Consider the following 23,995-nt stretch of genomic DNA (forward strand, 5'->3'; position numbering starts at 1 on the left):
TAATTTCCTTTATTTCTTACCCCAGGTGGGAGCACGGTCTTTTCAGGAGAGGGGTGTTCTTGTTGGCCAAGGGACTGGCCCCAGGGGAGCTGCACCTTAGTGGTGGGGACGGGAGGGGTTGGCTTTAAGTTAGTGCAGACCAGGGGAGAGTCCTCATGCCAATTACGTCTGAAGAACATAGGCTCTTAAGTTAAAACTTAATGTGATTAATCTTTATTTATGTCTAATGATCTGTGGTTACCAGGGGAGGCCCAGGCCTGCTTACACCAGGGAAGGTACCGAGAGGAGCTGGGAGCTTGGGATCCCTCGCGCTCTCTGCCTCCTCCCCTCCTCGTCTGAGGGGGTGAGTTGAGTTTGCTTAAGGCACCCACCGTGGAGTGGGCTGAGACTCCATGGAACTGCAGGAAAAATACTGCATAATTCACAGGTTTCTTCCCCTTTCCCCTCACCTATGAGACCAAATGGGTCACCTGTTTTCAAAGACTACAATGAAGTACGTGTAACATCAAAACCAGGAGTGCAGAGGTCTCGGAGGACTCAGAAGTCTCTTGGAGAAGTCACAGGACGGCACTGTCACCACCACTACAGTTTGCAAAGGGTGTTTGTGTGCACACACGCTGCTTCCTTGAAACTTGGCCTCGAGGGAGATGCGGGAGCCCTGTGAAGGGGCTGATTCTTCAAGCGCCCCTGTCTGTGCCCCCTCCTCCTCTCCTGGAGGCAGAGTGTATTTCCTGCCTTCTGAACTTGGTGGCTATAGGACTTGCTGTGGCCCACTGAATACAGTGAGGGTGTGTAAATTCCTAAAGAAGTCTTGTGTGCTTCTGCGGCTCCCCTAGCCTCTGCCATCACATGCATTACTGAGCTTTCCATCACTGTGACAAAATACCTGGGATAGATAATTCAAAAGGAGGAAAGACTGATTTTGGTTCACAGTTTCAGAGGCTTTAGTACATGGTCGCTTGGCTGAGTCACTTTGGGCCTGTGACGAGGCAGCACATGGTAGGCAGGACAGTGGTGGAGCAAAGCCACTCAGTTGCCTCCCGCCTCCTGAGGCTGCACCACCACCGCCCACTGGCGCCATCGGCTTGAGACCAAACCTTCAACACAGCAGCTTTTGGGCACATTTGGGAGTCAGATCATAACACCATGGACATTCCTGGGTTGTCATTCCTCCCAGGAAGAGCACTTGGGCTCAGGGCATGGCTGAGTCGTCTGGATTTCTGGTCCCTGACCAGGCGAAGCAGCTGTTTGGGAGATCCTTGTCCCATGGCACTGCTGTGGTTGGTGTACGAGCACACAGTCACTGGCGGCAAAGTCAAGCCTTTTGCGTGCAAGTGGCAGGAACTAATCCTAAGGGGCCACAGAGTCGGGGAGGGGGCCCAGCCCTGGGGGCCTAAATACCTTGACATTTTCCTGCTTTCTTTCTGCTGTATTCTTAGAGCATTTGCCATGGGTTGGGGAACACAGGTCTCAGGGATACCAGTGACTCTGGGGACACACCCACTTAAGTTTATCCTTTTTTTTTTTCTTTGAACCACTGAGTCACTTCCCCAGCACTTTTTTATATTTTTTATCTTGAGACAGGATCTCACTGAATTGCTCGGGGCCTTGCTAAATTGCTGAGGCTGGCTTTGAACCTGTGATCCTCCTGCCTTAGCCTCCCAAGCTGTTGGGATTACAGGCAGGCACTGCCTTGCCTGCCAAGTTTGATGCACAGCACTTGGGGACAAATTCAGGGGTGGGTGCAGGGCCAGAGTGGGCCCAGGTGAGTCCACCAGGGCTGGGGTCAGTGCCCAGTGCTCGCTGGACCCCTAATCCAGCCACCTTTCCCCGTTTCAGCCTGCACATACCCTGAAACTCAAAGTGAGACTGAGCCCCTGTTGGGCTGGGAGTGGGGAATGGCAGGCCAGCATCTCCCTGACGTCACGGGCCCTCAAGAGTTGGAGTGTTCTGTCCATGGGTGCACTGTGATCACTAGGCAATTACCCTGCTGCAGCCCCTTCCAACCCTACCCTCTAGTGAAGCCAGAGGAGAGAGACAGCCCAGCCCATCACGGCTCAGAAGGTGTCCTTTGGAGTGGGAGAAACAAAGAAAACGAGGTCAGCACCTGGAAGGTTGGTGGCCAACAAAAGATTCTGCACAAAGGTTGGTGGGGCCGAAGCCTTCTTGGAGACTTCCAGAATGGAGCTGTCTGACTAAGTAGCTATTTCCATGTCAGAACCTGTGCGCTGCGGAGGGGTGGTGGGAAAGCTCTGGCGGCTTGGCCCAGGGAAGGAAGGTACCACTGGAGTGAGCCTGGAAGGTCAGACCACAGTGCTAATCCAGATGCAGTATTCCGAACACCTGGCCCTGACACCAGGGCTGGCCACCAAGGAAGCCTGGCCTCCTAGGATCAGGACTGGGCGAGAAACCTCCCCAGGGACAGTGGCCTGGAGACCTGGGCCTGGGGTCTGGGCCTGGCAGGCACCCACACCTCAGTGAGGGGTGAGTTTCGCCAGACGGGTGCAGTGAGTGAGTGGGAACAGGTCAGGGTTCAGTGAGTGGGAACAGGTCAGGGCAGGCCAGGCAAGACCTCTGCTGGGTGAGAAGGTCCTGTTGCAATCTGAATGCCGAGAGCCACACCACCCCCATGTCAAGGCCTCATGGGACATTCCAGAAGTGACAAATGAACTGTGGCTCTCCCACAAAGCCTTTGTTCTTCCACATTTGTTCCTCCAGGTCTGACCTGGAACTCCGTGACCCTCACTGCAGTGGGGTGTGCTCTCCAGCTCAGAGAACACTGGCCAAGCCATTTCCTGTGACCCTCCAGAGGGCAGCCCAGGGTGGAGTCTGCCTCCCAGCTCTACCACTTCGGGGGGCGTGCTGGGGCAGGAGGGGCCTAGTATTGGCAGACGCCACCCCTGCCACCTTTCCTGCTCTGTCTTCCCCAGCTCAGTACACAGATGGCAGTGCCATCGCCCCAACTGCTCAAACTGAAGACCAGGAGCTTGGTGGATCTCCCCTCCTCCCACATGGCCTGGTTGCCTCGTATGCGCACCACACAGCGGGAGGCTATTAGTTTCCTCCTAACATCAGGTCTCCCCTTCTCCTTTAGAAAAAGGACCTCATATTCTTTCTTTTTTTAAGTACTGGGAATTGAACCCAGGGGCACTTCACCATTGAGCCATATCCTCAGGTTTGTTTTTTTTTTTTTTTTTTCCAGACAAGTTCTCACTAAGTTGCTCAAGGCCTTGTAAAGTTGCTGAGGTTGGCTGGTCTTGAACTTGTGATCTTTCTGCCTCAAACTCCTGTGTCTCTGGGACTATAGGGGTGTGCCTCCACTCCCCACCCTGCCAGGCCACTCTTGAGTCCCAGCCCCAACATTTTTTCATCTGGGCACAATTGCATCCAACTACAAGGCTGCATTTCCCAATTCTGTTGCAGTTAGGTATGATCACAGGATAAGTTATGCACCATGTGAGGTCAGCTGAAGTATAGGGAGGTCTCTGGAAATGTCATTTTAAAGAGAAGGGGCACCCTTTTCCTCTCACTTCCTCCCTCCTAGTGCCCAGAACTTATGAGATGGCTGGAGGGCTAGCAGCCAACTTAGATCATGAAGACAAGGTCCTCACCCTAGGGATAGTGACACAGTGATCTAAAAACAGCTTAGGTCCTTGAAAGCCTTGTGGAAACTCCATACCATCTGGAGTCATGCTAACACTATTTTAAGTGTTTGGTTTAAAAAAACCACACACTTAAAAATAAAATTCTGTCTTATTTAAGCCACTATTTTTTCACCATATTTTCAGGGTCTCCAGTATTCATAGTTCAACCTAATCTGAATGGATACAACAACTCTCCCCGTTGAAGCTCTTAGAATAGCTTCCCATCATCCCTCAACTCCACATTTTGACTGTGGCCTACAAAGCTCCCACCTACCTCCCTGCACCACCTCTCCCTCCCGTAGGTTCCCAGCCACACAGTCCTTCTTTCCATTCCCCAAATAAACTGGCAATGCCACCTCAGGCTCTCCATTTGAGCAGAACACCTTTCCCTGCCTGGCTCCATCTTAAATGTCACCTCCCTGGGTGGTCTTCTCCCTTCATGCCCTGCCATTCCCTGTCACAGATGGTGCTATGTGCCCATTCCCCAGGGCAGGGCTGTTTTCCTGATTCCCATGGTACCTTGAGTCTTACACAGTGCTCTGTACATAGCTGGTACCCAGCAAAGCTTGTGGGAAAGGCTCCTTGGAGTTTTAATATCCAGCGTGGCTCCAGCACCACCAACGGTCCAGTACCGTTACCACCAAGAGCCCTGGACTTGCATTGCAGCCAAAGTTGGGTCATCTGAAGCTAGAGTTGGGGACAGACACTCTGGTGCCCAGCCTAGACCCCTGAGCAAAGAGGAGAGACAGCTGATATGGAAGGCCAGGTTCAGGGGTGGTGGGGTGGCGGGTGTGCTTCACCAAGTGCCCTAAGGATGGGGAGTGTGACAAGCAACTAACCATCAGAGGAGGCCCTTGACCTTTGTCTGTCTTCCTTCAGGGTCCTGGGCCATGGGGCTCACACTGAGCCTGACCTTCCCATCCAGGGCTCCTCCAGGGCCAGAGGTGTGGGGCATTTTCTAGCACATTTCCCTCTGCGACAGCCCCCATAGCTCTGCCACCTCTTGCTGCTAACCAGGCAATATGTGGGTTATGAACTCCTGAATCTCCTCAGGGCAGGCTCATCAGGTACTGTGGCCTGAGTGCTTGTTTCCCCCAAATCCATATTGAAATCCTAACTCCTGGGGTAATGGCATGAAGAGATGGGCCTCTGGGAGTGCGTGGAGCATGAGGGTGAAGCCTAATGAATGGGACCTTGTAAGAGGCCCCAGAGCCCCTCAGCCCTTCCCCATGTGAGGACACAGCAAGAAGACAGCTGTCCAAGAAGCAGGAAGCAGGCTTCCCCAGGCAGAGAATCTGCTAGCACCTTCATCTTGGACTTCCCAGCCTCTACAACTGCAAGAAACAAACTTCTGTTGTTTCTTCTACCCAGTCTGTGGTGATCCTGAGCAGACAGTGACGCCAAGTCTGACCCCTGGAGGTTCAGTGTGGGGACTGCAGCTAGCATTTCTAGAAAGCCAGCCGCACGCTCCCACCCTGGCAGGGCTGCAGGAAATGTGGCAGGGGCCAGCTTCAGCTTCAGCCCCTCCTCTCTGCCCAGTCCCTTCATGCCGAGCACTGTCCTCTCCACCTAGGAGGCTCCAGCCACTGGTGTTCGGGCAGCAGAGCCCCAGCTTCCCTGAAGGAAAGCACCCTTCCCTGAGCCAGTCTGAGTGGTCTGGGGGGCGTGACTCTGTCCCTGGATCCTGGCAGGAGTGGGAGACACAACACACTCTAGGGCTAGCCAATCCATCCTGCTGGGCTCTGAACACTCTGGGTAGACAAGGAAGCCATATTTGTCAAAGTAGACTAATATCAGTTCTATCATCCTAAGCAGCCCCAAGGCATTTGTAAAAACTTAGCAAAGAGATTCTCAAAGGGAGGGCCCACCTTGTGTGGAGCCATCACTGAGGAAAGCAGAAATGCGAGAGGGAGACACCAGAGTCATGCTAACATGCTAACACCTGGACCCAGCTACGCCTGCATGTATGTCTGGGCTTTCTGGTTACTTGAGTCCATCAGTCCCCTAATTTAAAAAATCTAGTTGAGGATATGCTGTTCATTTGTTTAGTCCAGTTTTGTAACTGCACCCCCAAAACTCCTGACTACTGTACCTCCTGGTCTGCCAAGGCTAAGCTAAGTCCTGCCTCCTCCCATCACCACAGCCCACGCAGTTCCTCTGGCATCCGCGTCCCCCCTCTTGCTGTGCCACGCCCTGGGTATTATGCCTACACTCTGCTGCTTCCTGTGTCAGCAGCCCCTCTCTTTCTCATAGGACTGGCACAGACACATTATGGGCTCTGGCCACGTGCTGGATGCTAGAATAAGGCAGGACTCAGCAGATAGTCCTGCAGGGAGTTTCTGGACATGCAGGAGTGGGCCTTCTCTCCACCACTGCCTCCTACTGTCCTGAAGCCCAGATGCAGAGAGGAAGGGAGGGGCTCTCTTGGTGGGAGTCAGAACAGGACCGTTCTTCTGGGTACAGGCCTGGGTAGGGTAGGTCTGGCGGTTACTGCCAGAGGCCCCCGCCCCATCATTCTTGACCTGCTGGCTGTACTCATGTTTTAACGTCCAGCTCTCAGTCACCCCACGCTGTCTGAGGAGTCTCTTCCAATGGCCTCCCCGCTTGGCCATGGGGCCTTCTGCAGGCTTCAGAACACAGACTCGGGAGCCTCAGTTTGGCCTCAGGTTGGCTCTGTGTGAGCAAAGGCCTTAACCTTCTGAGACTGCGTCCTCGCTGCACACAAGGGATGACAGCAGCCTTTTCCTCTTCACAGGGCTGTCCCTGTGAGTAAGCAGAGTGCTCAGCACAGGCATGCAGCTGTGCTGTGCCTGCCCAGTGGACAAGCACCTCCTCGCTGTCTCTCGAGCTTTCAGGGGCCACCGGGGCAAAGAGGCCAGCTGGGACTGTCAACTGATTGTCAATAGCTGTAAGGCTGTGTCCTTGTGGGTTTAGGGTCAGGAGGCCAGGAGGAGTTGTGACTCGTCCAGGTCACTTGTGGGATTCTTTGTACCACATCAATTACTGAAAAACAGCACTGGAATTTTTTCTTTATGACCAGGATAACTTTTTTGGTTAAAGATATCTTCCCCATAATGTGGACAGCTGGCATGCTCTGGTGGAGGCGAGGCACTTTGGGGGAACCCCAGGACATTGGAGAACCCCTTTTACAAGCCCATGTCTCTGCCCATCAGCAGCTGAGGAAAGTGGTGAGCAGCAAAAAGGGGCAGGTGGAGCTGGGTCCAGGGCACCCCTCTAGAAGTGGGCTGCCTTGGGCCACTGCTGGGGACAGAGTCTGCCAAGGGTGGTTGTGGGGTAGCGGTGCTCCTGAACTGGCAGCACACACTGGGTCCCTTATGATGGTGCACAAGCTAGGGGCTTCCTGACACAAGAACATGTGCCTCTGGGGGCAGATCATGTGTGTGTATGGGAAGCAGCACCAAGATCCAGGTGACAGCCAGCGGGACACCCCACTGGCATCCAGCAGTGAGGGGGCTGCTGCACAGAGCTGTCTCCAGCCAGCCAGCTGGACCCTGGAGGCCTTGCCCACCCGCTACCCTGGCTCCCACCTGTCTGAACTTAGACTCCCGCAACCACTTCCCCAGCTATAGCAGCTCAGATGTCACTGATGCCTGACTGGGCTATACCGTAGGGTGGGAGTGCTGACCAAGGGGAGGTGGCCTTGTTTTCCACTTCCACGCCAGATACTGCAGGGGCTTGGAAGTGCCCCGTGTATTTGCTCTCTGAAACTGGGAGGGCGAACTGCACTTTTAACACTTGGTCTTCAAAACCTTTCCCTTCTCTTTAGGGCAATATGGACTTTTTCACAAATATCAGCAGCAAAGAAGCTTGGAGTTAAAGGACCACAAAGGACCATTTCCCTCTCAAGAGATGAGATGCAAAGGATATGGCAAGGGAAACAAGGCAATCTTCACTTGAGTGTCCCGGGTTCAAACTCTGCCTCTGCACCTGCTCAGCTGGTGGTGGAGGACAGGCCACTTGCCACTCAGAGCCTCTGCTCTCTCAGCCCCCACTGCATAGGGCTGTTTGTGCAGATGAAATGGGCTGAGGATGTGACACAGCTTTGCGACATGAAAGAGCCTTGCAAATGTTAGTTATTATGAGCAAAGATGAAGTGCCTCAGACACAAACAACAAGCTGACAGAAAATAAGCCTGCTTTGTCCAGGACTTTCCAGGCAAGCATGATAATCTTGATAACAATAATCACAGTAATTATGATAATAACCCCTTCATCTGAGGAGCTGCTTTGGATTGTGCAGAGTTTTCCTCCATCTCTAATCTTTGTGGCCAAGTAAAGAGTGAGAGGCACACACACACACACACACACACACACACACACACCCTTCTCCCTTGAAGGGAACACTCCGTTGGCCACACCTCAGCCCCTGTGCTGCAGTTGTCCCTTGAACCCAGCAGAGGGCAGGAGAGCACAGGCTGACTAGAGAGGGACAAGCAGAGCTGAAGACCAGGCAGGGCAGCGCCAGGCACAGTGGCCATGGCCATGGTCCTTGGGCTGTTGGCCAGCTTCTCAGGGGGAAGGGGCAGAGGGATCCCACTGCTGAAGGCCCCATCTGGGCACTGCAAACCCAGTAGATGGAAAAGGGCAGGAAGGACAATCTGGGCCCTTAGGAACTGCCAGACCCCCCAGGCCCAGACCTGTACTTCTGCAGAAATGTGGTCGCGCTCTCCCCGCCACACAGGAGAGCCCCTTTTCTTCCACTCTGCCTTTGGGTTTCAGAACAGTGAGGGAGCGGGGGCAGTGGTAGTACTGGACGTGGCCATTTGTGCCACTGTCTTTGTCTTTGGTGGTGCCAAACTGGAAGTTGCAGGTAGGTGTTCCATGGCCAGGCCCCTGGCATGCTTGGGGCTCACTGCTCACTGGGGTTGAAGAGTCAGAGCAAGGCTGGTGCATACAGCAGGCTGTCACAGGGCCTCTGGGGCTGTGGGACTGTGGGCCCGGCACCTGCTTTAAGGAAAGAAGCCTTTCTGGTTCCCCTGAGAGGCCCTGCGGCAGAACTGAGGACTGGACGCCCCTGCTCACCTCGCTCCCCACTCCCTCCGTTCAAGCCCGGCCACCCTGCCTTGGCCAGCTGTCCACTCAGCCTGCACAAGCCACCCAGGTCACCATCTGTCCAGTCTCAGCCCCACACACTGAGCCCCAGCCGGCCATCATCTCCCAGCCAGCCTGGCTCACTCCTGCACTGGCTGCCACGTGGCCCGCGCTGTCCCTGCCTGCTGCCTTCCCTCGACCCCTACTCACTCCTCCAGTCCCCTCTCGAATCTCTTCTCTCTCTAGACTCCCACCACTCACCTCCCCCACCTACTCATTTATCCAGTTGTCCCCCTACCATGCGGCAGGCCTAGGGTAGGGTCTTGGTCTTTAGAATGTTCAGTTTGGGCCTAAAGGGAACACACTGTCCAAAGCTCCCCAGCCCATCAGTCTGCTTCTTGAACATAGTGGAGAAGAGCTGTCCCTTCCGCTTTCCCTGCCTCTGCCCATGGGCCCGTCTCTGACAGGGGACTGTGGCCTTGTTACGGAAGGCTTTCCTGAGGTCTCCAGCCTGAGGTTTGTCCTAAGGCCTTCAAGAGCATTCCCTGCTCTGGACCAGGCTGCCTCCTGGGGAGGCAAAGGCTGGGATTTACCTTTCTGAATGGTCAGAACCCTGGGAACTTCCAACTGCCTGGAAGCAGCTTTTCCCTACAGAGAAGCTTTTCCCCTGACTTACTATCTGTCTTCCAGAACAAGGGCTGGGGTGACCGTGGACTGAGCCCTCTGAGGCTGTCATTGGTTCCTAACTTAGTGCCTAGAAGTTCCCCTCAGAAACCATCTGTCAGTTCCTGCAGTTGGTGTGGCTTCCCACCTCAGGCCCTGCCCCTGGCCTGAATTCAGTGGAGGGAGCCAGAGCTAGATCTTCACCCTAGGTCAGCTGAGCATCAACCTGTGGGAGGCCCAGGGCTCGGTGCTGGGGACAGAGCAGCCAGTAGGCAGTGCCCTGCCCAAGTCTGTGGTCCACTGGAGGCAACAGGCATACCAACCATAAACTGTGGAGTCTGGGAGGGCTCCTCAGGGAGGCTATCAGGTCTGGGCCTCGGGAGGAAGCATGTGTCAGGGCTGGGGATGTAAGAGATGGGTGGCCACAGGTCAGCTGAGCCCAGAGGCCAGGGCACAACTCAGATACTGGTCTTCCCCGGAGCTCTTGAGGAGGTAAGGAGGGAACTGAAGGGGCTGGACGGAGACCCCAAGCCAAGTGGAGGGCCTTGCTGGGCAGGAGTGGGCCCTGAGGGTGCCAGATGCTCTCCAAGTCATCAGTGGGGCCAAGGCCAATGGTGGGGCTTGGAGTCCAGTGTCTCCTGGACAATAAACTAAGAGCAGACATCCTGCTGACACACAAATGTCCCAGGGGTGTCACACAGACCACATCTCCACCAGGCTGCTGATCATGAGTGTGCGCTCGAGCACTGTGCCCTTGTGAGGCAGCCTGGTGTTCTGTCGTGCAGCAACTTTGACCGTGTGACATCGTCCCCGTGGAGCCTCGCAGAGCAGACTGCCCAGGACACGCAGTCTCCCTGTGTTCCCAGGGCTTCCTGCCCGCTCAGGGTGCCCGGTGGCGGCTGGCAGGTCGCAGCTCCTGAGAAGCACTCTGACCCCACTAGTGTCTGTGCAGAGCAGCCATGAAAGCCTGGGAGGAGGCGCCAGGGTGCACTAGGGCAGGGGAGGCCCCTGCGGAGACAGCAGGGGCAGAGCTGCAGGCTGGAGGTGCCGCCCAGTTCTGTCAGCAACATTAGACTGCCCTGCGCCCTTGGGGCAGTGGTGTTCTTCCGTCACCATACTCAGGGTCCCTAAGCTCCCATCATCACCCTTTTGGGACAGCCTCCTGAAGCACCTCTTCTCTTGGTGTCCTCTTCCCTGGTTGGTCAAGACCTGCCGGTCAGTCCCCCTGGGCACCTAGATGGAGGCTCAGTGAACAGCTGAGCCATCAAGCAGGCATTATGAGGACACCAATAAGCCCTGAAGTGAATGGGACAGAAATTTCCAAATTCATGGTGCCCTCACCCTCCTCACTCCCGAGTCCAGTGTGCTAAGATAGGAGAAAAGAACTAAAATTGGATAGACTAAATTTCTAAGAAATGAACAAGGACAGAATGAAATTACCCACAGAGAGCTTAGTCAAAGGGAAAGAAAAGTGATAATGGCCAACCTCATCTCTTCAGAACACAGAGTGACGATGGTGAATAGTTTAATTAGGGCCGCCTCGGCTGGGAGATTAGCAGCCCAATTATGGAGGAGAAAGGATGGCTGCCGAAGTCCACACCCGCAGCGCGGTGAGGCCAGGGCTGACGGGTGGGGCTGTCCCGTGTCTCTGCCTGATCATTCGCTGACACCCCTCACTGTCCCCTCGCCCCCACTGGGAATGTCAGTTCCCGTGCCATTCCTCTGGGTGATCAGATACTGTTTCTGTTGGAAAAGGAGATCACCTTGCTTCCCGGATTGCAGAAGACTTGGGCTTCTGGCCGTGCTCTGTCTCTGACTGGCTCTTGGAACCCGGAGTCTCCATGGACCAAGCGCACAAGGAAGGGGTTAGCTAGATTAGTGATTTTCACCCAAAAGTGGTGCTGTGCGGAGGTGTCTGAGGCTCTCTAGGGGAGTCCCTGAGCTGAAAACCATTTTCACTATAATTTTAAAGTGTGGTTTGCCTTTCTAACAGTGCAAATATTTGCAGTAGCCCACTAGTTAAAAAGTGGGCCCCTCAGCAGGAAGCAAGGCAACCCACCAAACTACCGGTGCCACAGAAAGAGTGAAATGAGCCAGGCGCAGGGGCACAGGCCTGTAATCCTAGCAGCTTGGGAGGCTGAGGCAGGAGGACTGCAGGTTCAAAGTCAGCCTGGGCAACCTAGCAAGGCCCTAAGCAACTTAGTGAGAACCTGTCTCAAAAAATAAAAAAATAAAAAAGGGCTGAGGTTGTGGCTCAGTGGTAGAGCACTTGCCTAGCATGTGTGAGGCACTGGGTTTGATTCTTAGCACCACATATAAATAAATGAATAAAATAAAGGTCTATCGACATCTAAAAAAAATAAAATATTGAAACAAATATGAGTCTTACTGAAGAATGTCCTTGATGAAGTAAAAGAAATGATGAATCTTTGTGTCCACCCTGGAGTACGTGCCTAGCATCTGTAGGATGAAATGGGAAGCAAGACACTTCTGGGTCTAGAGAGGCGATGAGTGGCCGGGGTGCTGCTGAGCGACCCCTTTTCTCATGGGACACCACTTTTACTTGAAAGAATGCTTGAAAGACAAACAATGGGGATCAGATTTGGATCTTTGGCAGTCATTTTCCTCAAAAATGAACCAACTGAGCCTATCATTCCCAGGAAATCAACTGACATACTTGTTACCAAAATGACAACATTCCAGCTTTCAAGTCAAAAAAATTTTCCAGAATATTTGAAAACTGCATACTTCATACCATAAGCTGACAACATCCCAATACCTAAAGGCTTCTCTCAAACAACATGGTCCAGTTTTGGTGAATTTTAAAGAGTCATTATCAGAAAAGTTTAGTAAAATACTTCCTTTTTCAACCATGTATTGGTGAGGGGTCATGTTTTTCTAGAACCACAGCAACACATCACAACAGACTGAGTGCAGAAACACAGGAGAATCAAGCTCTAGTACCAGGTGAGACTTCAAAGAGATTTGCAAAGAAATAAACAATGACATTCTTCTAAACAATATTTTTGGAAAATACAGTAATTTTTCATAAAAGTTATTTATATTGATGTTCAATATGCTTATTTTAGTTTTTTCCTCTTATATGGTGCTAGGATTGAACTTGACCTTGTGCAAGTGCTTTGGGCTATAGCCCCAGCTCCCTCACCCTTTTTTTTTTTTTTTTTGCGGTACCAGGGATTGAACCCAGGGCCTTGTGCTTGCAAGGCAAGCACTCTACCAACTGAGCTATCTCCCCAGCCCTCCTTCACCCTTTTTGAGATAGGGTCTCCCTTACATTGCCCATGCTGTTCTTCAACTCTCAGGTTCAAGTGACCCTCCTTCCTCAATCTCCTAAGTAGTTGGGACTATAGGCACACACCACTGTGCCCAGCAATTATTATTATAGTCATTTTTAAATGAAGAAATATTTAAAATTTTCTTAGTTTTAATTTCTAATGTAATTATGTATAATCGCTACATAAACAAAATGTCTGTTGGGGTCTGCGATAATTTTTAGGAGCATAAGCCAAAATGTTTGAGAAGAAGTGGACAGACCATTCTTTCTCCAACATCTTTCCCTGGTGCTGCTTAATTCCCAAAGTCCTGACCTGCTGTTGACTAACACTATTTTTCCTAGATATGTCATACCCCTATGGTAAATCAGAATCTGTAGATAAATGTCCATTTAGCCTTGTCTATGTCCATTATAGCCTTGACAATGGCTATAATGGACATAGAGCACTATTTTTAGTGACTGCAGACTCTCAGGCTGAGGCCCTTTCTCTTCCATAAGAGAGATAAGTTCTGAGGTTTTAAGGATGTGCCAGCACCAGCCTGAGACAGGTTGAAAGAGAGGAAGGAATCACTCTGACTTGGAGAACCATGCTATTAAGTGCTGTGATCCTGCTCTGCCCGTCTCCTATTCTGGTGGCCTGTGCCCCATTGGAGGGGCCATGGGCAGATTGTCTTGCAGGGCCTTCCGGCCAGCAATGGAAGGTCTGTTTGGCCTGTGAGGCCTCCAGCTGCTGAAGTGTGATGGATCCCCAGTAGACCGCAGGGGCTGGGGGGCAGGGTTTAAGCTGTAGCCAACGCCTCTCAGTTACAAAACCAAGAACTAGGACTTCTGTCTGGCCCAAGGTTAGTGGTGGGGGAGGGCCATCAGGATGGGTGAGGAGGGCCTCTGGGTTCTGTGGTCAGGGCAGGCTAAGTGGACCAGCCCAGAGGGCCAGAAAGCCAGGCTTCCTCAAGGCCTACTGTGAGCCTTGGATTTGGCAAGACAAACAGATGCACACAGGCACATGCACTCAGAAGTCTAGTGGTCAAGGAGGAATCCTGAGAGAGAACAGAGGCCAGGAGCTAGTGAGCACTTATTATGGGCTTTATTTCTCATATATGGTAGTTCACAAGTACTACCATTTCCTTCATTTCATAATCAGAGAAACTGAGTCATGTGAGACTTGCTGGTGCTCGCTCAGCATGAGGTCTGGGACCTCCAGCCTCTGCTCCAGAGCTCTGCAGCCCTGCATCCTCTCTAGTGAGGCTTGGGTGGAGGAGATGGGGCTTGACCCAGGCCATCCAGCAAGCCAGAGGTGGAGCTGGACAGGAGCCTGCCAGCCCTGTTTCCCTGCAGGAGGGGTGGGGGAACGGCTGGCACCTGGGAGGCTTTCTTGCTGCTACCACCTGCTCTCCTCAGTCCTGCCCCAGGTGGATGGAGCTCCCAGAGGGCCTGGCTGGTGCCCTCCTTGGGGACTTGGAGTTAGAGCCCTTCAATGCTGGCAGTGTTTACATGAGGCAGGTGGGAAGGCGACAGGTGTAAAAAATACGCGTGACAAATTCTCCCATCAACAACAACACAGGCAAGGCAGGGTGGCGCCCAAGGCTGTGCACCAGCTGGGCCAGGCAGCCCCAGTGTGTCACCTGGGTGGGGCGGGAGGGAGAAAGCACAGCACAGGGGAACCAGGGCTGGATGCCAGCTCCTGGGGCTCTTGGTGCCTGGCCATGAGAGAAGATCATGGGGTAGGGGAAGCTCAGGGCCACAGAAGCCTCTGGGGGCCTGTCTGCTTGTCACGTAGGCAGGGAGGGAGGAGGGAGAGGCTGCACCCTGCAGAGCAAGTCCAGCTCAGGAACAGGCAGATGGGAGCTGCTCCAGCCGGCAGCTTTCTCCAAGGCCTGGGATTGGAAGGCAGGGCCTCCCTCCCCACCTGGCCTCTGTCATCCTCCTCAACCCTGCACTGCCCCCGAGTGATGACCTGGTGGGAAAGGGTGGTGGGCAGAGCCTGAGGTCAACTCTGCCTTCTACTGGGGAAGAGTGCTCAGGGCTTGCTGAGGGGGTGGTGGCAGCAATGGCGCTCCCCTTCCCAATTTAGGGGGATGCTATGCCTTGCCTCTGAAACTGCAGGGCTGCCAAGGAGGCCATGAGGTGCACCCTGGGCTCAGGTTCCACCACCCTCCAGGGCACTGCTTGTTTTCCTTTATGTCCTCTCTCCTCTTACTCCTTCTTCCACATCTCTCCTCCATCTCCTCCTGCCCGTACCTGCTACAGCAGTCAGCCCACACAGCTCCTTTGTTGGAGTTAGAGAACGGCAGCTCCTTCCTCTGGGTTGTGTGGCTTAGCAAGTGAAAGGCAGGTTGGATTTCTTCCCTCTCCTGGCTCCACGGTTAGGAACTTCTGCAGCCACAACTTGCTGTTAACCAAGGTGAAGTCAATGGAATGTGAATCTAAAGTTTGCTACCTCTGGGCCAAGGTTCTTAAGATGTATGTGTCCCCTGAAGGCAGACAGTGACAAAGTCCTAGGAGGTGGTAGTGCCATTAGATGGAAGGAGCTGGTCCATGAGTCACTATGTGGAGGAGAGCCACTCACCCACCAAGATCACCTGCCCTGGACTATTAGATGAGCAAGAAGTAACCTTCTGTTGCATTTGAGTGAGAAGACATTTGTTATAGCAGCTACTGGTATCTTTACTAATTCATCCTGCTAGAGTCCTTCTTCTTCTTGTTTCCTATGTAACATCTAACCTCTGTCAAGACCCAGATTATGGATTTTCAGGCACTGTCCCTCTTCTGTTGCTTCAATGAACAATGGAGTACTCTCTCAATAAGATAGTGAGCTGGAGAAGGGCAGAGGCAAAGTTTTCTGGAGTCTCAAAAGAGAATCTGTGCCATGCCATCTGCCTTCCTCTCAGAATGGAACAAGTCATACCCCACACGGTACCTCCCAAGACTCGGCTACTCACATGCCAAACACTCTATCCACAGAAGGCTGCATGGCACCTCGGAGGCTCTCATTAAGTGACTTAATTTTCTGCTGTGTTGCATACTACCTCAACTATAATTTACTTACTATTTTTTCATTTAGCTTTTTTTCTACTTAAACTTATTTCAAGTGGAAGGAAATTTAGCACAATAAGCAATACCTACAAAGGGATTTTGTGTGTGTGTGTGGTGCTGGGGTTGAACCCAGGGCCTTGCATATTCTGGGCAAGTGCTCTACCACTGAGCTACACCCCAGCCCTAAAAGGCTGCTTGTTATGTGTTTTTATCTTTTTCTAATATCCATTAAAGCAAATTAGTAACTATTAGATAAAAACCAACGTGTTCACCATCACACTAAAGTCGACTGCTTCCCCACTTTGGGGAGCACTGCCCCAGCATCCAGCACAAGCAGGTACCCCAAGAGTGTCCCTGGTGCTCAAGGAGCATGTGTGGGAGCACAGACTTGGTCGGCCCCTGGGCAGAGCACTGGAAACAAGTACTTCACCTCCCTCTTCCTCCTGAGCCAGAGCACAGCCTCAGTTTGGTTCTGTGAAGCCTGGGGTGGGCTTGCTGGGGGACAGCACAGGGGTAGGGCATGCCACTGACCCCAGCCTTCAGGTTGCAGAGAGCCTGCTTCCTTCTCTGTCCTCGTCTGCCTGCTCCATTCCTGGCCTTCTCTCGAGATGGACGACTCCCTGGTGGGCCTGGCCCCCACGGAGTATGTGGCGTCCTCATGGGAAGACAGGGCGTCGATGCCTCCCTTGGTAGGAAGTCTGTTCCCACCTCCCCACCATCTCACCACCTCAGCAGCCAACGTGAAGTCTTGTCTTTGACGTGAGTTTACCCCAAATTGCTTGGACTCATGTGCTGGGACCTAAGGACACTGGCCTACCAAGGATCTCTTGTTATGGTGCCTTTGGGTCTCCTAGCAGCCAACATGTCTTAGAAGGGAGTTGGGAAGGAACAGGGTGGTCAGAAGGAAGGAAAGTGGGAGGGATCCCCTGTCCTTGCCTGCCCCAGCAGCCCTGTGGCTGAGAAGGCCCTGGGGCTCCAGGGGGGGCTGTCTCCCCTACACAGGACAGTGTCTGGAGAGGCTGAAACTACTGATTCCTGGAAGTCCCAGAAACCAAATCCAGACAGTCTCCTCCCAAGCTTTGAAACCCCCAGGACTCCTCCTCTGTGCCTTTCATACCACATTTACTTGACCTGCTGAAAGAACAGGGCAGGCTGCCTCTGGCCTCCCATCCCACTCAAGCTGTTGCCCTCTTCCTCCTCTTGTTCTGCTCCTTCTTCCCTCTGTCTGGGCATGACCCATGGTGCCATGCCCCGTTCCCAGCAGCACACTCTCTTCTGCACCATCTTGGCCCCCCCGTGAGCCCCCCTGTGTTCATTGTGGACATCCCCCCACCCCATATCAGAGGCTCACGTTCCCCCACCCTTCTTGCTGTCTCAAGCCACCTTCTCCCTGGGCCAGATCTTGCCTGATCCTCCTCTGTGCAGGGATGCCTAAGTGGCTCCACTTGGCCCCTCTGGGTCAGTGGCCCTTCAGACTCAACCCGCTGCTCCTGTCTTTCCAGACACACTGCTTCCTGTCTCCCCTGCTTTCTGCATTCAGCACAGCACTGCTTCTGTGGACTCATATTTTTAAAAATGACATTAAATTGACTGTTTCTTTAAAAAAATTCACTTTTCCTAATCAACAATATACATGAAGTCAGGTTTGTGTGCTCATTTTTCTACATACACTAAAATATGTAAAACCACTAAAACAAGAGGAGTTGGTCTGCATGAAGCTTTAGGTCCTTTGTGTGCCTCCAGGAGTGCCCGCACCACTCTGGGGACCCAAAGGTGGCTCCACTCTCTTCCCTTCCTCTGTTCCTGCAGCCAGCTGATCCCCAGGAACTGTCACGTGTCCCAAGAAAGGTAGGAACTGGCCACAGCTACCCACTGCTGGCCATGGACCAAGTCACCTCGCCAGCCACACCATAACTCCTTGCTCAGGTGTGTCCGTGTTCACCTGACACTTCACCATCGGCCTCCTTTCCTGTGGAGAAGCTGGGGACAGACCTTTGCTGAGAGACAATGAGATGGTGGTGAGGGGAAGCACAGGACAGACCCTCCTGGATGCATATGGGGCGTGGGGCCTCAGTAGGGTTGCTTGTGGGAGTTCCAGGTCTGGGCAGGTGCCTGCAGCTCTTTGAGGCTTGGTTTCCTCTGCTGTAAATCACTGTTATCCATGTCACACTCTCCGACTGGGGCCTCCTTGGGAACCAGGGTCTGGGAATGCGCTCTCTGAACTGCAACTCTTAAATCCTCTGGGTGTGTGCATGTGTGTGTATGCACACGTGTGCAAATCAATGTTAGCAGCATCAAAATATAGGTAACAGCAAAGTCTGTTGTGCTAAGCGTCTTTATGTGAGTGATATGCTGGAATTGGACGAAGGAGGGACGTGCAGGAGCCACCAAGGGCAGATGGCTGCTCTCTCCTGGGCTCCTGCTTTGTTCAGAGAGCAGGTGAACAGGTAAGCCTCAGTGTCTATTGGAGCCAGCTGGCCACTCCACCTCCAAACCAACTTCAGAAGGGGCTGCATTGCCCCTCCCAGAATTCTGGAAGGAGGGAGCCGGCCATCTCCACCTGAAGAGGCTTGGAGGCTGGCTGGGAAATATCCCTTTGAGGAAGCCCCCTGCTCCCCAAGAGGGCACACTGGGCACCATGTACAAGAACCAGGCCTGTTTCTATGGAACCAGGGAGGGCAGGGGCAGAGGCCAGAGCTCTGCCAGTGATGGCCCTGCCTGGACAAAGCTTGCTCTCCAAGGACAAGGCATGCTTCAATTAGCTCTCCTCCCGGAGCGGCTCCACTGATCCCGTAAAGGAAAGGCCCAGCAAGCTCGCAGGGCTGTGGACCCTGTGGTTGCCGACCTGGGCCTGCCTCTGCTCAGTCCCCAGGCCACATTGTGCCTGGGCCCCTGCTGCTTCTTTCACTCCCTTTGCCTGGCCAGCAGCAGGCAGTGCCTTTGAAGTCCTGTTTTCTGTTCCAATTGGAAACTTTGCAGAACCAAAATTAGAGAGGCTGCACAATCAGCCTGCAATTTAAAATGCCACCCAGGCTCCCCCAGCACCCCCTTTTCAAATGTCATCTTAATTAGATGGAGCCTGGCTCTGCGTTTTCTGAATTTCAAGGTAACTTCTCCAGGACCTGTTCCCTCCTTGTAGTTTCTCTTATCTTCAGTGTAAGGCGAAGGGAGTGACTGGAGGCCCAACTGTGGGTCAGTGGTTGGGGCCAGCTGCCCAGGGCTCTGGAGGCTGGAGAAGTACCTGAGAGGTGGGAGAGGCATGGCCCTGAGGTCCACTCCGCTGAGTCCAGCACAGCACTTTCCAGGCCTCTTTCCTGGGCAAGTGACTTTGATGGGGGTTGGGAGGAGAGCCTGAAGAGGCTGGGGTGGACTGGTCAGCTCTCCTGCTCCCTCTCCAGCCCACCTACCTTCCTCACTTGGCTGGCCACTGGCTTTCCCTGCTAATTATCTCTTGGGACAAAGAAGGAGCAGGTAGCATTGGGGCTGATTGCCTCTGGCTTCCAGAGACATTTGAATATGTCAATCTACTGTGGCCACCGAGGGCTTTGGTTATGGCTGAATCATACTCCCCCTCCCCCACTTCATAAGTTGGGGTCCTGACCCTCAGTACCACACAGGCACGAAATCAGAGATAGGGTCTTTAAAAAAGTGATTAAGTTAAAGTGAGGTCATCAGGCTAGGCCCTGATCCAATATGACTGATGTCCTTACAAGAAGAGATTAGGACACAGATCCCTATAGCGCCAAGAACAAGTGAAGATACAGGGAGAAGACAGCCGTCTACAATTCAAAGGCGAGTCCTCAGAAGAAACCAACGCTGCCACCTTGATAGACCTCCAGCCTACGTGACTGTGTGAAAACGAATCTCTGTTATTCACACATCTGGTCTGTGGAGCTTGGTCCTCTGAAGATGACTGCCATCTAGCCACAAGGCCATGCAGGGTCGGGGTCCTGCCCCACTGCGCACTTTTGCCCCCCGTCCCTCCTCTGCCTGCTGACCTCCTTCCCTAAAACAGTTCCCGAGACAACCTGGGCCTTTATACTGGCTCCTCCTGGGCCCTCGGTCTTTGAGATGGACTCCTTATTTTTTGGCACTGTCTAAATATAATCCCTGAGAGAAGGCTTTCCTCGCACCCCCACCCCACTCCACGGAAACCAGGCATTTTCTGCGACTCTTGCCCGAGCTGCTCTTCTTTCCTTCCTAGCACTTATCACACGTGTGACTGGACAGGTTTGTTTTCCTGTTGGCGCTTTCTCTTCCTAGGGCATGGCGAGTCCTGTGAAGTTGGGGCCCACGAGGGCTTTGCCGATCATGCTGCTCAGTTACAAGGCTCTCCTTGTGGAACGGATTAATTCCAGGCCATAAGCTGAGGGGTGTCAGGGGCCATCCCCTTGTCCTCAGAAGGCCTAGCAGAGAAGGGTGAGCGGAAGGCGAGTCAGGAAGCAGAGGGACAGCCCAGAGCTTGTTCTCGGGTCCCCACTTGCCTGGACAGGAAACCCAGGAGAGCGGGGTTGTCCGGGAGGCCAGCCGGGAGAGAAGCTGAGGTCACAGGTGGAGAAGAAATAGGACACCAGTTAGCCCTGAGCAGAGCAGTGGGAGGAAGCGCGCTGGCTCTACTCCAGCAGAGGTAGACGTGTCCTCCCTCGACACCTACCTGTCAGCTGAATGCTGACACAGCCACGTGGGTGCAGCCTGATGTGTAGGCACAGAGCAGGTCACCCGCTCTCAGCCAGCCCTAGGTGGGTGGTCAGTGAAACTGTGCAACTGAGTCACACAGCACAGGGCTGTTCTGCAGGGTGGAGGCTAAATCTCCAGCCCTCTAGCGTTTCTCCTAAGGGGTCGTCTGGTTCGGAATTACAAATGAAAACTGAGGAAAGTACAGGAACACACACAGACGATGTTTGCCTATATTAAAAGGAGGGGGAAGGAAATTATAAAGTGACCTTTGAGCCTAATTGTGTAATTATGTCCACACTGGTCCTTTCTCCCTTCAAGGACTAAGAGAAACCAGTCTTCTCTTGTTACAGATGACAGCCTTAGAGCCAACTCCACACAAAGTTAGGATGGATGTAAAGCTGGGTGTGGTGGCACACGCCTGTAATCCCAGCAGTTTGGGAGGCTGAGGAAGGAGGATAGTTAGTTCAAACTAGCCTCAGCAATTTAGTGAAGTCTAAGTAACTCATCAAGACTCTGTCTCTAAATAAAATATAAAAAGGGCTGGGGATGTGGCTGAGTGGTTAAGTGCCCCTGGGTTCAATCCCCAGTACCAAAAAACAAAAACAAAAACAAACAAAAAAAGCGATGTAAGCGTAGAATGTCTAATATATCCCTTACCTTGAACAATAAGGGGAAATTTTCCATTAATAGCCATGCCTTCCTGAACTCACTGAATGAAATGAATGGTAAACAATATTTCAATATCACCAGCTTGAGGGGCCAGTAATCTGCCTGCTTGGGATGGCCCCAGGTCCAGATCAGCCCCAGAGACACGACAGGGATTTGGGGCAGGCAGAGAGGACTCAGGCATCTAGTGCCACAAAGTCGCTGAGCACCAAGGAATGCAGAGACAAGGGGCCTCCCCGCATTCTGCTCTCCTGGAAGTATGGCATGGGGTGGCTCCCATTCTCTTCTGTGATTTGCATGTCCAGGTCTCTCAACTGGACCCTGGGCTCCTATGGTAACCTCTCTCTTGTATCCAGAATCTACTAATAGGCTAGGCATACAGTAGGTGCTCAGTAAACATTTGCTGAATGAACTTGGTAGGGGAAGATCCAAGATGCACTGAAGTTAGAAAATCTGGACTGTAATACAGGATTCTATTCTCAGTGGCTTTTCACACCCCTCCCTGTTACTAGGTTCTGTAAAATGAGGGCAACGGGCTGGACGGATCAGAGATGGGGAACTGGCTTCAACCTGAGGGCCAGCTCCAGTCACGCAATAGCTTGGCAGTGGTTGCCTGTGGCACTGGCTTGACAAAAAGGACTGAGGCCAGGTTCAGAGCTGTGACTGGTTAATGGTGACAGCCAGGGACAAGAGTTGGTGGTTAATGGCTGTGCACAAGCCACACCTGGGCTACTCTTTGAGTGTGACGGTCTCTGAGGTGGTGTCAACCACCACTTTGGCATGCGGCAGCAGCATGCAAGCTGTCTGTGGTTGGAAGGGCCTCTTCTGCTTCCAGGGGAAGCCTGTACAAGGCTACCCAAGATGCCAGCTAAGCTCTGCCCTCTAGGACAGTGCATTCCCATCCTTCCCATTTCAGGTCAACATAGGAAGGTGAACGCTGGGACACCGTGACTCACTTTGTGTGCCAGGACGCACTGGTAGAGCCTGCTTTGGGAATGCTTCCTGTCCACTTGGACCCTGGCTCTTCTCTGAATTCCCCACTGGGCTCTGAACTGTGCTAACTGGTTGACGACGGGTTTCCATGAGTCACTCCTGAAAACAAGGCTGGGGCAGGAGCTATACACACCTCTGACATACCCCACCCAGTCATGGGACAGGGCACAGAGTTGGGCACGCCAAAAGCAGTGGTGAATTCACAGGAAACTGTTCAGAAGTGGGCAGAATGAGCAACTGCAGGCTGAGAAGGACTCCCGTGGCCTTCTCCATGGATCCTGCCTCGAGGGACCTTGGAGGTCCTGTTTCAGGCCAGAGGGAGTTCCAGAGATGACACAAATGGACCCAAGTCCAGGCTGGGGAGAAAGACGACTTGTACCCGGTGTGTGCTGGGTACTTGCCACAGGATTTTATCTCCCCAGAAAATTTTAGGTAGAATTATTTATAGACAGAAAAAAGTGTTTTTCCATGAATCATTCAATTAATTATAAAGCAGCTGTTTTTAATATTTGGAAGATGTAAGAAAAGGGAAATGTCAGGGCAAGTCTTAAGTGTAAAGTTGAGGGCATAAGACCAGGTGGAGATATTGGGGACTCAGGTAAAGTGCCCTCACAGCTGGCAAGGTGATGGCTGGCTGTGCCCAAGTGCCTGCTGAGCAGTGGTCAGCACCTGACCCCAAGCACAGGGCACTATTGGCCATGGAGAGGAGTTTGGCTTTTACTCCCAGTGTGGTGGAAAGTCACGGAAGATTTTGAACAAGGGAACAGAGAGCTCATGCTGACCGCTATGTGCAGCCAGACTGGGGCCGGGAGAGCTGGCAGAGTGGCCCAGAAGACACCAGGAGACCACTATGGTCATCGGAAGAGAGATGGTGGAGGTTAGAGGATGCCGGACCTGGAAGGGCCCTTGGAGATGGTGCTGTCGGTGCTCTCATCATGTAAGTCGGGAAACTGAGGCTGAGAGGGGGCGTGCTTAGCTTAAGGTTCCTGGATCGCTGTGGTTTGGCTCACAGCAAAGAGGTGGGAACAAGCTCAGACTGGCCAGGAAGCAGAGGCCAGGGACAGAAGGGGGCTGGGGCCCAAGGACCCTCAGTCATTTGGGCTGGCACTGGGATCCTTGAGAATTCAACACTATAGGTGAGGAGGGAGTGTCCAAGGGGTGTCTCAGCTGCAGATCAGAGAAGACTGTTCACAATAGTGAGACTGGACACAGATGTCACTGTCAGATCACCTGCCAGCAGGACCCGTGGTTGGAGGCACTCAGGGCCTCCTACCCACACCTCCATGTCAACATAGCAACAGTCTCTGTGAGCAGAGACGGGGCTTACGAACCCCGTCTGTTGGCCTCTCTGAGTCTGTTTCTTCCCCTATGAGATGGGCACAGCACCAGCAGGCACCTCTTATCGTGGCTGTGAGTTTTAAGTGCAGGCTACTGCTTAATGCACTAAGTGACTTGTAGTGTGGGTTCAGTACAATGGCCACTGAGGCTTACTAATCACATACATCTGGAACTCCATGGCCGAACCTCTCAACCAAGCAGCATGGTTTTAGCTGCGTTGCACTTGGAAGAAAAGAACAACAAAGCAAATATAAGCCAGGGTTTGGGTAAAAATAACTTACCAAAACAAAGCGAGAAAGTACAACCAAAAAAATTAAAGAAGACAATCTCCCTGAGTGTGTGTGCACGGGCATACACACACACACACACACACACACACACACACACAGCCAGCTCAGTCAACTGCCTCATCATTCCTCAGGGCCCGACTGAGAGCAAGGCAGAGAAGAGCCACGTCCACGGGCAGGAGTCAGAAGCTAGGGCTAGGGTTTGAGTCTGGACCTTTCTGACCCCTGTGGCTCCCCACGCTGCTACTGGAAGAGGATGGCTTCAGAAGCAGATCTGAGCCGTGGACACGAACCGATGAGGTGTGTTATGTGGTCCACCAATACCTGTGAGGTGGGGCAGCAGCTGGG

The 23,995-nt window shown here is 53.0% G+C and overlaps 1 protein-coding gene across 2 annotated transcripts in view; it reads right to left on the minus strand.

Annotated features, from left to right (window-relative positions):
• Gnao1 (G protein subunit alpha o1) overlaps positions 1-23,995 on the minus strand; it is a 160,207-nt gene that overhangs the window by 26,353 nt on the left and 109,859 nt on the right. The window lies entirely within an intron of this gene.

Source organism: Sciurus carolinensis, chromosome 16, assembly GCF_902686445.1.
Source record: "Sciurus carolinensis chromosome 16, mSciCar1.2, whole genome shotgun sequence".
Taxonomy (NCBI): domain Eukaryota; kingdom Metazoa; phylum Chordata; class Mammalia; order Rodentia; family Sciuridae; genus Sciurus; species Sciurus carolinensis.